The sequence below is a fragment of the Xenopus tropicalis genome, chromosome 2 (assembly GCF_000004195.4).
Source record: "Xenopus tropicalis strain Nigerian chromosome 2, UCB_Xtro_10.0, whole genome shotgun sequence".
Lineage (NCBI taxonomy): Eukaryota > Metazoa > Chordata > Amphibia > Anura > Pipidae > Xenopus > Xenopus tropicalis.
The window spans coordinates 117,080,843-117,094,486 of NC_030678.2; the positions used below are offsets into that span (position 1 = coordinate 117,080,843).

Genomic DNA, 13,644 nt, shown 5'->3' on the forward strand with positions numbered 1-13,644 from the left:
TTATCAGTGAGAATGAGAAATACAATGAACTGCTGTAATTTGAAACATTAGTTGATACATATCTTATCTGAGTCAGCTGTTCTAATTGATAAAATACATATTCAGCTGAGAAATGTATCCACTAAGGGCTCTGGCACACGGGAAGATTAGTCGCCCGCAACAAATCTCCTTGTTCGTGGGTGACTAATCTCCCCGAAATGCCATCTGGTATACTATCTGAACTGAAAATAAGTGTTGGAAGGTGAACAACCCCTTTAGGTACAGATTATTTAGGTGACTGTTAGCTAACTGTTTATTCCCTGCAGTGAGTTACACCTAAAACCAGTTTTAAATGAAGAAAAAATGCACTCTTCACACTTTCATATACTTGAGCTTGGCACCATTCAGTCCTTACAGCCACTGCCACCTCCTGACCAAGTTGTACAGATGAAGCGCAGGTTTTCCCAAAACTTAACTAGTTACAAGATAACACAGGCTATCCTGTTGTGTTATCTCGTGCCATCTCCCTGCTGTGTCAGGGGAAAAAAAGCCTTCTTAGGCTGTTATTCTGTTTTTAGACAGCAGGTGGTGCCTGGAAAGTAACGTTAACATGCACAGTAGGGGGTCCATTTTGACACCAGACTTCTCCAGCCTTATCTTTTTTCTGGAATGTGGGAAGTGCTAAGAGTGATTAAGATTACCCCCTGGTAAAAGCAAATAGAGCACTAGTCTCTCCTGTGGGTAATTACACACTGGGCTGTTTCTGGGCAAATCCAGTTGGTACAACGTATATCAGGCGCATAATCATATATTTTTAATACTGTAGTTTGGCATTTTTCCCTCCTCTTTTCACATTATGCAATTTTGTTTTCCTCAATCATTTAACTATTAGAGTTCCCAGATCCCTGCAAAGAATGGGCCCAAACAATAAATAAGTTCCCTCTGTAATAATAAAACAGTACCTCTACTTGATCCCAACTAAGATATAATTACCCCTTATTGGGGCAGAACAGCCCTATTGGGTTTATTTAATGGTTAAATGATTCCCTTTTCTCTGTAATAATAAAACAGTACCTGTACTTGATCCCAACTAAGATATAATTACCCCTTATTGGGGCAGAACAGCCCTATTGGGTTTATTTCATGGTTAAATGATTCTCTTTTCTCTGTAATAATAAAACAGTACCTGTACTTGATCCCAACTAAGATATAATTACCCCTTATTGGGGCAGAACAGCCCTATTGGGTTTATTTCATGCTTAAATGATTCCCTTTTCTCTGTAATAATAAAATAGTACCTGTATTTTATACTGGTTTTTTTTGTGGTTAGGATGGTTTTGAGAGAGGGCCATTTGTATAACTCAGCCTGCAGCCTTGTGCTTTATATGGGCACAGAACCCCTCAGTGACTTCTAAAATCCTTATCATTTACAGTAGGGGGTACATTATCCCTTATAATACATGAGTGATACTCAGAGTTCCCTGTATAACTCAGCCTGCAGCCTTGTGCCTTTATATGGGCACAGAACCCCTCAGTGACTTCTAATATCCTTATCATTTACAGTAGGGGGTACATTATCCCTTATCATACATGAGTGATACTCAGAGTTCCTGTATAACTCAGCCTGCAGCCTTGTGCCTTTATATGGTCACAGAGCCCCTCAGTGACTGCTAATATCCTTATCATTTACAGTAGGGGGTACATTATCCCTTATAATATACGAGGCCTGCAGCTTTGTACCTTTATCACAGAATGCCTCCAATATCCCTTTTAATACATAAGAGATTATTACAGCCATGTTTTTCATTTATAGTTATTAAGGTTAGGGCCACAGGCAGTGACAGCAGCTTTGGACAAGTATAAATGATAAATAAAGCAGACATTATCAATAGTTAAGAAATATATCTTTCCACAACTTGGGACAACCTATCTGTACTGAACCCAGTGAGTTTCTTACACCCTGTAGGCAACACTGACACCCAACACTGCACCACACCATACCTCCCAACATTTAAAAATTAAAAAGAGGGACAAAAGTATATGCCGCGCTAAGTGATGCAATATTTTTGACCACGCCCCTCTGACCACACCCACATTACAAAACACCCCCATTTTCCATGGTTGGAATGGCAGCATCAGACACACCAAGTGCACTAGTGTTTTAACTCTTTTACTGCCAACGACGTATGGCATACTTCGTGGCAGTAAAAGGGCTTAAATGCCAACGACGTGTCCCATACGTCGTTGGCATTTATGCGCAGCTCTCTGCAGCGGCGGCATGTGCTGCCGCTGCAGAGAGCTTCTATCCATGACAGCCCCCCTGGGCAACGTGCCGGGGGGGCTGTCATGAGGGTCCTGCAAGACGATCGCTCGCAGGACCCTCCAGGAAGCAGCAGAGGCGATCGCATCGCCACTGCTGCTTCCTGCTTCCTCCTTCCCCCCTGCCGGCCGGCCCACTGAAGAGGAGGCGATCGGGTCTTCAGGACAGGTAAGAACTTTTTTTTTTTTTCATTTACACACTTACACACACACTTACATACATTTATACACACTTACATACATTTACACACACTTACAGCACACATTTTAGCAGTTTTTTTTTTTCATTTTTCACACTTTTATACACTTATTTACACTCATATACACACTTACACACTATAACAAAACTTTTACACATGTACACACATGTATACACAAACACTTTGGGTTTTTTTTTGTTTTGTTTTGTTTTTTTTCATATTGCCACTTTGTTTTTAGTTTCTTTTACCCAAAAACTGTTTATTTTGACAGCGTGACTATTGGATCAGATATTCTGACCACTAATTACACTGTCATGTGACTTATTTTGTTGTTTCACTGATTTGCACAATTTTTGTGGTTTTATCGCATTTTATCCCTGTATAAGTGTTCCTAATCTGTTTTTAGCGTAGCTTTGCCAGGTGTAACTTTGGTGTACAAAAATAACTTTGCCTATTTTGAATTCATCAGAATGTGTACTTTCCAAAAATATATGGTTTCCTGGGGCTCTTTGTATAGTTAGGGGGGGGGGGTTACTGCACATAATACACTGACAGGGGGCTCTGTGTGCAAAAGCTGAGTTGGCAGGCGAGAAATCCTTATGCGCTATTTTCATTTTGGGGTCAGTACACACCGCAGACTTTGGTATATCTATGCATATTGGGCATCAAACTGTTCAGTAGGCCTCTGGTGTTCCTATTTGGGGTGGCTTGCCTTTGTACGCAAGAAATTGTGTGAGATAAATGCGGCAAATTGCAACATTTTTAGGCGATTTTCTGAAATGTCATAAAAACCAATAACTTTAGGAAAGCTTTGCAGATTGGTACTTTGGTGTAGAAAGGACTCTTTACCCTTGTTGGATTTGTCAGAATGTGTACTTTCCAAAAATATATGGTTTTGTGGGGGTCTGTGTATAGTTAGGGGAAGTTTCGGCACATAATACACTGACAGGGGGCTCTGTATGCAAAAGCTGAGCTGGCAGGCGAGAAATCCTTATGCGCTATTTTCATTTCGGGGTCAGTACATACCGCAGACTTTGGTATATCTATGCATATTGGGCATCAAACTGTTCAGTAGGCCTCTGGTGTTCCTATTTGGGGTGATTTGCCTTTATCTGATCTTTATCAAGAAATTGTGAGAGATAAATGCAGCAAATTGCAACATTTTTATGCGATTTTCTAAATGTCATATAAATCTGCAAACTTAGGAAAGCTTTACAGCTTGGTACTTTGGAGCAAAAAGAAATGTTTACCCATTATAGATTCGGGGGGATATGTACTTTCCAAAAATATATGGCTTTCTGGGGTGAGCGTACTTTTTTTGTAGCATTATCCCACATAAAGGATGTAAATGTGTTGATTTTGCAGGAGCTGAAATGATACATCATATGGGGGTATGTTCCCATTGGGGCCCCTACATGCCACATACTTAGCTAAACCTATACATATTGGGCATCAAACTGTTCAGTGGACCCCTGGCGTTCATATTTAGGGTATTTTATTTGGTTACTTTATGACCTGTAGGAGATAAGATACTATAGACTGGAAGTTTTGAAGCAATTTTTTAAAAAAATCACAAATTTTGATAAAAACCTATAACTTTAGGAAAGCATTGCGACTTGATAATTTGGAGCAGACAGACAGTTCTGCCTATTCTGTATTCCCCAGAATCTGTTCTTTCCAAAAATGTACAATTTTCTGGGATAAACCTTCTGTTAGTGGAAATTTTGTCCTTGATGTACTGCTGGGAGTTTTTGAGAAATCTCCATAAAACTATATATATTTGGTATTGGCACGTTCAGGAGACATGGGACTTTCCAAATCAGTTGTATATTCGTGCATAAAATAATTTTTGTTTCTAGTATGTGTGTTTATATTATGGAAAATTAGATTTTTTTTTGCATTTTTAGACATTTAGAAGCCTATATCTTGTTACAGAATTGGAATTACACAAAAACTCTACCATATTTTGAAAGCTTAGGTTGTTCTGAAAAAAACGATATATTGTTTTCCTGGGTAAACTAAAAGTCCCCCCGAGGAAAGGCCCCCCGAGGAAACAGTGCAAAATGTTCAAAAACTGTCTGGCAATACAAGTTCCGCTTTGACCAAAACAGCTGGCAGTAAAAGGGTTAATAGCTGGCATCATAAATCATGAGCTGCCCTTGAAAATACAAAAAGGAGGAGGCCAGGACGCGCCTGTGGCCATCAATGGTCCTTCATAGTTCAATTCCCTTGGTGCGTCTGCCTCTATCAATGGGGCTCAATGCTGATACCATTTCTGATACATGCCCTGCCTAAGGCATCAGCTTTGAGACCCAAGGAAGCTCAGCTGCCAGGGTGGGACTCGAACTCCAAACCTTACGGGGTAGGAATCGAACTCCAAAGCCAACGGGGCAGGAATCGAACTCCACACCTGTCGATGTAAGGGCGTGCGCTCTACCACTTCGCTATCCTTCCTCCTCCCACTTGTAACATGTTTCTTCGTAATCTTGTCTTCTGCATATTGGCGGTTGGTGTATCCTAACCGACTGACTGAAACACTCAGGGTTAGAGCCTGCTGCTTGCCCCAAGCCCTATATAACTAGGGGGGCTGTTATAGTAGGGGGGAATGAATCCTCCATTTATCAACATTCTCTGGGGGGGAATGAATACAAGGGTAAAAGTTTTACCCCCGGGGCAAGAGAGGTCCCCAAATTTGCCCCATTGACTTATGATGGGGATTTTGGCAAATAACTAGTTTGTCTTAGACCCATGAATGAGGTGTTAAACTGTGCGGCTAATTCGAGAATGGGGTGCAATGACTTTTCTGAGGGGTGGGCGGTTAATTGCCCCAGCAGGGGGCAATTATCCGCCCATAGACTTAACATTGAGACCAACTTTGACTGAGTCCCGCACCATTTTTGGTAGACCCATGAATGAGGTGTCAAACCGTACAGCTTATTCGGGAATGGGGTGCTATGCCTTTTCTGAGGGGTGGGCGGTTAATTGCCCCAGCAGGGGGCAATTAACCACCGTTTGTCGTAGACCCATGAATGAGGTGTCAAACCGTGCGGCTTATTCGGAAGTGGGGTGCTATGACTTTTCTGAGGGGTGGGCGGTTAATTGCCCCAGCAGGGGGCAATTATCCGCCCATAGACTTAACATTGAGACCAACTTTGACTGAGTCCCGCACCATTTTTGGTAGACCCATGAATGAGGTGTCAAACCGTACAGCTTATTCGGGAATGGGGTGCTATGCCTTTTCTGAGGGGTGGGCGGTTAATTGCCCCAGCAGGGGGCAATTAACCACCGTTTGTCGTAGACCCATGAATGAGGTGTCAAACCGTGCGGCTTATTCGGAAGTGGGGTGCTATGACTTTTCTGAGGGGTGGGCGGTTAATTGCCCCAGCAGGGGGCAATTATCCGCCCATAGACTTAACATTGAGACCAACTTTGACTGAGTCCCGCACCATTTTTGGTAGACCCATGAATGAGGTGTCAAACCGTACAGCTTATTCGGGAATGGGGTGCTATGCCTTTTCTGAGGGGTGGGCGGTTAATTGCCCCAGCAGGGGGCAATTAACCACCGTTTGTCGTAGACCCATGAATGAGGTGTCAAACCGTGCGGCTTATTCGGAAGTGGGGTGCTATGACTTTTCTGAGGGGTGGGCGGTTAATTGCCCCAGCAGGGGGCAATTATCCGCCCATAGACTTAACATTGAGACCAACTTTGGCTGAGTCCCGCACCATTTTTGGTAGACCCATGAATGAGGTGTCAAACCGTACAGCTTATTCGGGAATGGGGTGCTATGCCTTTTCTGAGGGGTGGGCGGTTAATTGCCCCAGCAGGGGGCAATTAACCACCGTTTGTCGTAGACCCATGAATGAGGTGTCAAACCGTGCGGCTTATTCGGAAGTGGGGTGCTATGACTTTTCTGAGGGGTGGGCGGTTAATTGCCCCAGCAGGGGGCAATTATCCGCCCATAGACTTAACATTGAGACCAACTTTGACTGAGTCCCGCACCATTTTTGGTAGACCCATGAATGAGGTGTCAAACCGTACAGCTTATTCGGGAATGGGGTGCTATGCCTTTTCTGAGGGGTGGGCGGTTAATTGCCCCAGCAGGGGGCAATTAACCACCGTTTGTCGTAGACCCATGAATGAGGTGTCAAACCGTGCGGCTTATTCGGAAGTGGGGTGCTATGACTTTTCTGAGGGGTGGGCGGTTAATTGCCCCAGCAGGGGGCAATTATCCGCCCATAGACTTAACATTGAGACCAACTTTGACTGAGTCCCGCACCATTTTTGGTAGACCCATGAATGAGGTGTCAAACCGTACAGCTTATTCGGGAATGGGGTGCTATGCCTTTTCTGAGGGGTGGGCGGTTAATTGCCCCAGCAGGGGGCAATTAACCACCGTTTGTCGTAGACCCATGAATGAGGTGTCAAACCGTGCGGCTTATTCGGAAGTGGGGTGCTATGACTTTTCTGAGGGGTGGGCGGTTAATTGCCCCAGCAGGGGGCAATTATCCGCCCATAGACTTAACATTGAGACCAACTTTGACTGAGTCCCGCACCATTTTTGGTAGACCCATGAATGAGGTGTCAAACCGTACAGCTTATTCGGGAATGGGGTGCTATGCCTTTTCTGAGGGGTGGGCGGTTAATTGCCCCAGCAGGGGGCAATTAACCACCGTTTGTCGTAGACCCATGAATGAGGTGTCAAACCGTGCGGCTTATTCGGAAGTGGGGTGCTATGACTTCTGAGGGGTGGGCGGTTAATTGCCCCAGCAGGGGGCAATTATCCGCCCATAGACTTAACATTGAGACCAACTTTGACTGAGTCCCGCACCGTTTTTCTTAGACCCATGAATGAGGTGTCAAACCGTGCAGCTTATTCGGGAATGGGGTGTTATGCCTTTTCTGAGGGGTGGGCGGTTAATTGCCCCAGCAGGGGGCAATTAACCACCGTTTGTCGTAGACCCATGAATGAGGTGTCAAACCGTGCGGCTTATTCGGGAATGGGGTGCTATGACTTTTCTGAGGGGTGGGCAGTTAATTGCCCCAGATGGGGGCAATTATCCGCCCATAGACTTAACATTGAAACCAACTTTGACTGAGTCCCACACCGTTTGTCGTAGACCCATGAATGAGGTGTCAAACTGTGTGGCTTACGTCGTTGGCATTTATGCGCAGCTCTCTGCAGCGGCGGCATGTGCTGCCGCTGCAGAGAGCTTCTATCCATGACAGCCCCCCTGGGCAACGTGCCGGGGGGGCTGTCATGAGGGTCCTGCAAGACGATCGCTCGCAGGACCCTCCAGGAAGCAGCAGAGGCGATCGCATCGCCACTGCTGCTTCCTGCTTCCTCCTTCCCCCCTGCCGGCCGGCCCACTGAAGAGGAGGCGATCGGGTCTTCAGGACAGGTAAGAACTTTTTTTTTTTTTCATTTACACACTTACACACACACTTACATACATTTATACACACTTACATACATTTACACACACTTACAGCACACATTTTAGCAGTTTTTTTTTTTCATTTTTCACACTTTTATACACTTATTTACACTCATATACACACTTACACACTATAACAAAACTTTTACACATGTACACACATGTATACACAAACACTTTGGGTTTTTTTTTGTTTTGTTTTGTTTTTTTTCATATTGCCACTTTGTTTTTAGTTTCTTTTACCCAAAAACTGTTTATTTTGACAGCGTGACTATTGGATCAGATATTCTGACCACTAATTACACTGTCATGTGACTTATTTTGTTGTTTCACTGATTTGCACAATTTTTGTGGTTTTATCGCATTTTATCCCTGTATAAGTGTTCCTAATCTGTTTTTAGCGTAGCTTTGCCAGGTGTAACTTTGGTGTACAAAAATAACTTTGCCTATTTTGAATTCATCAGAATGTGTACTTTCCAAAAATATATGGTTTCCTGGGGCTCTTTGTATAGTTAGGGGGGGGGGTTACTGCACATAATACACTGACAGGGGGCTCTGTGTGCAAAAGCTGAGTTGGCAGGCGAGAAATCCTTATGCGCTATTTTCATTTTGGGGTCAGTACACACCGCAGACTTTGGTATATCTATGCATATTGGGCATCAAACTGTTCAGTAGGCCTCTGGTGTTCCTATTTGGGGTGGCTTGCCTTTGTACGCAAGAAATTGTGTGAGATAAATGCGGCAAATTGCAACATTTTTAGGCGATTTTCTGAAATGTCATAAAAACCAATAACTTTAGGAAAGCTTTGCAGATTGGTACTTTGGTGTAGAAAGGACTCTTTACCCTTGTTGGATTTGTCAGAATGTGTACTTTCCAAAAATATATGGTTTTGTGGGGGTCTGTGTATAGTTAGGGGAAGTTTCGGCACATAATACACTGACAGGGGGCTCTGTATGCAAAAGCTGAGCTGGCAGGCGAGAAATCCTTATGCGCTATTTTCATTTCGGGGTCAGTACATACCGCAGACTTTGGTATATCTATGCATATTGGGCATCAAACTGTTCAGTAGGCCTCTGGTGTTCCTATTTGGGGTGATTTGCCTTTATCTGATCTTTATCAAGAAATTGTGAGAGATAAATGCAGCAAATTGCAACATTTTTATGCGATTTTCTAAATGTCATATAAATCTGCAAACTTAGGAAAGCTTTACAGCTTGGTACTTTGGAGCAAAAAGAAATGTTTACCCATTATAGATTCGGGGGGATATGTACTTTCCAAAAATATATGGCTTTCTGGGGTGAGCGTACTTTTTTTGTAGCATTATCCCACATAAAGGATGTAAATGTGTTGATTTTGCAGGAGCTGAAATGATACATCATATGGGGGTATGTTCCCATTGGGGCCCCTACATGCCACATACTTAGCTAAACCTATACATATTGGGCATCAAACTGTTCAGTGGACCCCTGGCGTTCATATTTAGGGTATTTTATTTGGTTACTTTATGACCTGTAGGAGATAAGATACTATAGACTGGAAGTTTTGAAGCAATTTTTTAAAAAAATCACAAATTTTGATAAAAACCTATAACTTTAGGAAAGCATTGCGACTTGATAATTTGGAGCAGACAGACAGTTCTGCCTATTCTGTATTCCCCAGAATCTGTTCTTTCCAAAAATGTACAATTTTCTGGGATAAACCTTCTGTTAGTGGAAATTTTGTCCTTGATGTACTGCTGGGAGTTTTTGAGAAATCTCCATAAAACTATATATATTTGGTATTGGCACGTTCAGGAGACATGGGACTTTCCAAATCAGTTGTATATTCGTGCATAAAATAATTTTTGTTTCTAGTATGTGTGTTTATATTATGGAAAATTAGATTTTTTTTTGCATTTTTAGACATTTAGAAGCCTATATCTTGTTACAGAATTGGAATTACACAAAAACTCTACCATATTTTGAAAGCTTAGGTTGTTCTGAAAAAAACGATATATTGTTTTCCTGGGTAAACTAAAAGTCCCCCCGAGGAAAGGCCCCCCGAGGAAACAGTGCAAAATGTTCAAAAACTGTCTGGCAATACAAGTTCCGCTTTGACCAAAACAGCTGGCAGTAAAAGGGTTAATAGCTGGCATCATAAATCATGAGCTGCCCTTGAAAATACAAAAAGGAGGAGGCCAGGACGCGCCTGTGGCCATCAATGGTCCTTCATAGTTCAATTCCCTTGGTGCGTCTGCCTCTATCAATGGGGCTCAATGCTGATACCATTTCTGATACATGCCCTGCCTAAGGCATCAGCTTTGAGACCCAAGGAAGCTCAGCTGCCAGGGTGGGACTCGAACTCCAAACCTTACGGGGTAGGAATCGAACTCCAAAGCCAACGGGGCAGGAATCGAACTCCACACCTGTCGATGTAAGGGCGTGCGCTCTACCACTTCGCTATCCTTCCTCCTCCCACTTGTAACATGTTTCTTCGTAATCTTGTCTTCTGCATATTGGCGGTTGGTGTATCCTAACCGACTGACTGAAACACTCAGGGTTAGAGCCTGCTGCTTGCCCCAAGCCCTATATAACTAGGGGGGCTGTTATAGTAGGGGGGAATGAATCCTCCATTTATCAACATTCTCTGGGGGGGAATGAATACAAGGGTAAAAGTTTTACCCCCGGGGCAAGAGAGGTCCCCAAATTTGCCCCATTGACTTATGATGGGGATTTTGGCAAATAACTAGTTTGTCTTAGACCCATGAATGAGGTGTTAAACTGTGCGGCTAATTCGAGAATGGGGTGCAATGACTTTTCTGAGGGGTGGGCAGTTAATTGCCCCAGCAGGGGGCAATTATCCGCCCATAGACTTAACATTGAGACCAACTTTGACTGAGTCCCGCACCATTTTTGGTAGACCCATGAATGAGGTGTCAAACCGTACAGCTTATTCGGGAATGGGGTGCTATGCCTTTTCTGAGGTGTGGGCGGTTAATTGCCCCAGCAGGGGGCAATTAACCACCGTTTGTCGTAGACCCATGAATGAGGTGTCAAACCGTGCGGCTTATTCGGAAGTGGGGTGCTATGACTTTTCTGAGGGGTGGGCGGTTAATTGCCCCAGCAGGGGGCAATTATCCGCCCATAGACTTAACATTGAGACCAACTTTGACTGAGTCCCGCACCATTTTTGGTAGACCCATGAATGAGGTGTCAAACCGTACAGCTTATTCGGGAATGGGGTGCTATGCCTTTTCTGAGGGGTGGGCGGTTAATTGCCCCAGCAGGGGGCAATTAACCACCGTTTGTCGTAGACCCATGAATGAGGTGTCAAACCGTGCGGCTTATTCGGAAGTGGGGTGCTATGACTTTTCTGAGGGGTGGGCGGTTAATTGCCCCAGCAGGGGGCAATTATCCGCCCATAGACTTAACATTGAGACCAACTTTGACTGAGTCCCGCACCATTTTTGGTAGACCCATGAATGAGGTGTCAAACCGTACAGCTTATTCGGGAATGGGGTGCTATGCCTTTTCTGAGGGGTGGGCGGTTAATTGCCCCAGCAGGGGGCAATTAACCACCGTTTGTCGTAGACCCATGAATGAGGTGTCAAACCGTGCGGCTTATTCGGAAGTGGGGTGCTATGACTTTTCTGAGGGGTGGGCGGTTAATTGCCCCAGCAGGGGGCAATTATCCGCCCATAGACTTAACATTGAGACCAACTTTGACTGAGTCCCGCACCATTTTTGGTAGACCCATGAATGAGGTGTCAAACCGTACAGCTTATTCGGGAATGGGGTGCTATGCCTTTTCTGAGGGGTGGGCGGTTAATTGCCCCAGCAGGGGGCAATTAACCACCGTTTGTCGTAGACCCATGAATGAGGTGTCAAACCGTGCGGCTTATTCGGAAGTGGGGTGCTATGACTTTTCTGAGGGGTGGGCGGTTAATTGCCCCAGCAGGGGGCAATTATCCGCCCATAGACTTAACATTGAGACCAACTTTGGCTGAGTCCCGCACCATTTTTGGTAGACCCATGAATGAGGTGTCAAACCGTACAGCTTATTCGGGAATGGGGTGCTATGCCTTTTCTGAGGGGTGGGCGGTTAATTGCCCCAGCAGGGGGCAATTAACCACCGTTTGTCGTAGACCCATGAATGAGGTGTCAAACCGTGCGGCTTATTCGGAAGTGGGGTGCTATGACTTTTCTGAGGGGTGGGCGGTTAATTGCCCCAGCAGGGGGCAATTATCCGCCCATAGACTTAACATTGAGACCAACTTTGACTGAGTCCCGCACCATTTTTGGTAGACCCATGAATGAGGTGTCAAACCGTACAGCTTATTCGGGAATGGGGTGCTATGCCTTTTCTGAGGGGTGGGCGGTTAATTGCCCCAGCAGGGGGCAATTAACCACCGTTTGTCGTAGACCCATGAATGAGGTGTCAAACCGTGCGGCTTATTCGGAAGTGGGGTGCTATGACTTTTCTGAGGGGTGGGCGGTTAATTGCCCCAGCAGGGGGCAATTATCCGCCCATAGACTTAACATTGAGACCAACTTTGACTGAGTCCCGCACCATTTTTGGTAGACCCATGAATGAGGTGTCAAACCGTACAGCTTATTCGGGAATGGGGTGCTATGCCTTTTCTGAGGGGTGGGCGGTTAATTGCCCCAGCAGGGGGCAATTAACCACCGTTTGTCGTAGACCCATGAATGAGGTGTCAAACCGTGCGGCTTATTCGGAAGTGGGGTGCTATGACTTTTCTGAGGGGTGGGCGGTTAATTGCCCCAGCAGGGGGCAATTATCCGCCCATAGACTTAACATTGAGACCAACTTTGACTGAGTCCCGCACCATTTTTGGTAGACCCATGAATGAGGTGTCAAACCGTACAGCTTATTCGGGAATGGGGTGCTATGCCTTTTCTGAGGGGTGGGCGGTTAATTGCCCCAGCAGGGGGCAATTAACCACCGTTTGTCGTAGACCCATGAATGAGGTGTCAAACCGTGCGGCTTATTCGGAAGTGGGGTGCTATGACTTTTCTGAGGGGTGGGCGGTTAATTGCCCCAGCAGGGGGCAATTATCCGCCCATAGACTTAACATTGAGACCAACTTTGACTGAGTCCCGCACCATTTTTGGTAGACCCATGAATGAGGTGTCAAACCGTACAGCTTATTCGGGAATGGGGTGCTATGCCTTTTCTGAGGGGTGGGCGGTTAATTGCCCCAGCAGGGGGCAATTAACCACCGTTTGTCGTAGACCCATGAATGAGGTGTCAAACCGTGCGGCTTATTCGGAAGTGGGGTGCTATGACTTTTCTGAGGGGTGGGCGGTTAATTGCCCCAGCATGGGGCAATTATCCGCCCATAGACTTAACATTGAGACCAACTTTGACTGAGTCCCGCACCATTTTTGGTAGACCCATGAATGAGGTGTCAAACCGTACAGCTTATTCGGGAATGGGGTGCTATGCCTTTTCTGAGGGGTGGGCGGTTAATTGCCCCAGCAGGGGGCAATTAACCACCGTTTGTCGTAGACCCATGAATGAGGTGTCAAACCGTGCGGCTTATTCGGAAGTGGGGTGCTATGACTTTTCTGAGGGGTGGGCGGTTAATTGCCCCAGCAGGGGGCAATTATCCGCCCATAGACTTAACATTGAGACCAACTTTGACTGAGTCCCGCACCATTTTTGGTAGACCCATGAATGAGGTGTCAAACCGTACAGCTTATTCGGGAAT

General features: G+C 45.2%; 1 protein-coding gene across 3 annotated transcripts in view; it reads left to right on the top strand.

Moving 5' to 3' along the window:
* Positions 1-13,644, top strand: part of cars2 (cysteinyl-tRNA synthetase 2, mitochondrial) — a 68,240-nt gene that overhangs the window by 15,392 nt on the left and 39,204 nt on the right. The gene's annotated exons all lie outside the window — the stretch shown is intronic.